This window comes from Asparagus officinalis, chromosome 9, assembly GCF_001876935.1.
Source record: "Asparagus officinalis chromosome 9, Aspof.V1, whole genome shotgun sequence".
NCBI classification, from domain to species: domain Eukaryota; kingdom Viridiplantae; phylum Streptophyta; class Magnoliopsida; order Asparagales; family Asparagaceae; genus Asparagus; species Asparagus officinalis.
Window position 1 is genome coordinate 7,693,640 of NC_033802.1, and position 3,942 is coordinate 7,697,581.

Genomic DNA, 3,942 nt, shown 5'->3' on the forward strand with positions numbered 1-3,942 from the left:
CTAATTAAACAGGTGATTAATCTCAAAATTTTGCCCTTTGTGAATTTCCAAAAATGTAAACAAATAAAACAAAAATTAACAAAGAAAAACAAATATATATGCCTTCAAACCTATATATTATTCCTCCTATTAATCTGGCTTTGAGAAAGAACTTTGGCGACAAAACCCAAAGTTTATGGGGGAATAACTTTGACCATATGTAGCCGCGGCATGCTAATTAAAGTTGTTCTGATGGGAACATTTTGGTTACTTTATGACTTCACAATGTTAACATACAACCTGTGATGTGAAAGCTCGGACTTAGAGTGAACATTCACAAGTACTTAATTTAGGATTAATTGCAAGCAGACCCTCTTACTATTGCCAAATTTAGGACGGACCATCCGTACTGCTGCAGATAGAGGAGTTATGTTACTTATATTAATATTGGACCTCATAAACTGAAACAAATGAGCTTCATAAGGTTAATTAGATATACCCTTTTTTTTTGGGGTGTGTGCAATAAAAGAAGTATAGATATCCTATCTGCAACTTGGCAACAGAACAGTCTATTTGCAATTAACTCTTTCTTTTTTTTTTGCGAATAAAACAAAGGATATACCATGTTCATTAATATATTATCAAAAGTATAGCTACAAAAATAGGATGCGAACCGTACCCATAGAAATTGGAAGATAGAAAATATAATTTCTCTTAACTTGTGATGTATAATCTTCTTCTTCCAAGCAGCCATGAAGGTGAAGAGTGGATATTGCGGTCGTTCACCGTAGAGAAGGATATAGGGAAGAACCAAAGCCGGCCATACATATAGTAAAAGAAACTATATTTTCTATAATCCAATAACACAAAATGAAGGATCACAAAAAATGTTCTTCGCACAAACAATACAAAAGACTAACATATGCTACCATCCACCGCTCCTCGAGATTGGCTTGACTTCTAATGCAGCTGCTCATTTGAGTGCAGAACTTACTCTTGTAGAACCTGCCCGTTCATATAATCCAGTGATAGTTAAGTTGACAATGGACTGAACAGAGAAGTTGACAACGGAATAATGTGAGGTCTTGCTCCCTGTTGAGGCTTGAATCTACGTATGTCATTTAACTGTTTGCACTTGAGAGTAGGAGTTTGCAGAGGTGGGACCCCTAAAATTTGTTTGTCAAGGACCACCAAGTATTTTTTAGTCCACCCCAAGTCGTCCACGTTGGCCTCTCTCTCTCTCTCTCTCTCTCTCTCTCTCTCATTGTTCAGGTGGGGTGGATGCACCTAATTTGTTCTCTTGTAGTTTGTTCTTAAAGTTAGTTATGAGTTTACTTCCCATGTACACCCAAATGATGTTGCAAATAGTTTTGAACAACAAAAGTCGTTCCATTATCTCCCAAATTGTGCAAGTGGCTGAATATAATAATAGTGATTAGTCGGTGCATGCATCATTCCCTGATGAATATGGTCATTGCAAATTAATGTCTTCGAGAAAGAAACATATATAATTGCAATGGCATGGTTATATATTCATTGTTGAGCTCCGATAGAAATAAAGATCCTAGTGCCCATAGGAACGACATAATTAATATATGTTAGAAAATTCTCATGTTTCTTTTTGGTTTTAAGTATTTCTGTGCTCTGGATTCGTTGAGTGCCTCCAAAACAAAGAGCAGCGTTTGCGAACATAAGTTGCGCTTCTATATTTTTTCAGAGAATTAATCTATAACTATATTAAAATACAATCTACAACTACATTAGAACTTTTGGCAAAATTCATATCGCCAAATGATGGATTCATGCCTTGGCGAAGACATCGGTAGAAACCGCGAAAGATTTGGATAAGAACAGGTTTTGAGAAGAAGAAACATGTTTGGATGCTTCACGATCGACCGCGAGTGGCGTGACGGTCGACCGCGAACGTGCACAAGACAGAGATTGTTTCTGGATTTTTGGTGGTTGATCGCAAGTGGTGCGGCGGTCGACCGCAGACCCTATAATCGGTTTTCGTGGGTTCCCGTTTTCTGTCCGATCGACCACAGCGTCATGTGTGGTCGATGGCATAGCGGGTTTAGCTTGATTGAGGTTTCCTGTTCTGATTGAATTTGTTGTTTGATATAAATAGCAACCATGGTTTTAGGGTTTCTTTGGCTTTGATTGGTGATTGTTGGGGGAGTATTTGAAGCACAGAAAAGATGTATTTTCTAAACTATTTGTTTAGGGTTTTATTTGGAGAGATTAAGAGTTTTGTTGGTGAGATTAGTTAATTGCTTTGAGTAATTTGTAATCTCAGTTTGTACTCTTTTTCTCTATTAGTAAAAACCACATCCCCTTCTTGCCTCGTGGACGTAGGCAACTTGCCAAACCACGTTAAACTTTGTGTTTGAGTTTGTGCCGTTATTTTGAATTATTTGCCTTCTCTCGACATTTGTTTGATTTAGTCTCTCGAAGCACATCGGTTTTGTTTTGGCTTCCGCCGCGCGCAACAAGTGGTATCAGAGCACAATAACATCACGTACTTAAGATGGGTGATTGTATTAAGTTTATAATGTAAGTCTCTGCGAGTTAAGAGAATCACTAATTAGTCGTTGTTGACAGTGGTTTAAGCTAAACTAAGTATTGCACTTGGTGGGTCTTAGAACTTACATTACCTTGTGGTTCCAGACAACTTCAAAGAAATCTAGTCACATCAAAAATTTTATTTATAATACCTTCGCTCTTGTATCTGGGTAGTTATCTTTTCAATTAACTAGGATGGTCATATTTCATATTTTCCTTGAAGAAATTTGACGACCGTATGAGTTTAGATACACGTCTGTATGTCACCTTGAACAATGACACTTACATAATTGCATTCAGAGACATTTTATGTCACCTTCAACGAGTATACTTAAAATGGGCTCATAAATCCTTATCTAGGGTTTAGTTGCATCACTTCACTAGGCCCCGCAAGCCTCATAAAAACTCACAAGAAAAGGTTGTTGTTCCCTTACTAGCATAACGCTACATAATATTCCATTTGGTTAAAGCAAAACTTAATTGGGATTAATTAACTTAAGAAAGAGGAAGATTTCTCCCCTTTGACATAGTTTGGTCCTATCATTAATTAGCACAAGTGGGCTTTTGAAGGTGATATTTTAGCATCAAGCACCTAATTATACCTTCCGCATTATCTTAATGTATCATTAACTCGTATAAACATGAGCTAATACTTATCATTAAGAACCAAAGGATGCAACTAGTTCTTATTTGGGTATATATTATTGTTCTCTAATACATCCTAGGGGAGTATCTGATTCAAAGCCTAAAATGTCAACATAATCATCTGAGGAACTTCAAATTCATTGAGTCTAAATTAAGTCACCACTCATCAGTGGTAATGAATAAATTGAACTAGTGGAAAATTAAGATAATTCTGTTTTAGGGAAAGTATCATATACAAGTTATGTAAACAATAAAAAAAAGATGAGAGGCTTATAAGTTAAATTTCATCTTTTTCGGACTGGTTATTGAAGAAATTTACTTAACTACTCAATGCAGGGACAGATTAAACTAGTACAAAGACACACGATATACTTACGTTTAAGTTAAAATATCAAAACATAAGGATTTCGTCAATTGCTCAATAATTAAGTGAACTAGTGTATGTATTAGTGCACCAGAGGTACGTAGTATCATACTAATTGTTTACAAATAAATGAAAAAGAAATTAAGTCCAAGTTCAAATGTTTTGTTCTGCTTGCAAAAATTGAAAAAGTAATAAGTGTTTAAATTGACCTTTATCTTGGACTAAAATTTTGCATTACATTTAAGAAACCTGTTATATTCTCCTCTACATAACTTTCCGTAATAGAGGAATTAAAATCAGCAGTCATCCATCAACTTGCTTATATATTAATATAACAAATTTCTTCAAACCAATGAACAATAAAATCAACTTCCACTTTTCAACAACTAAAA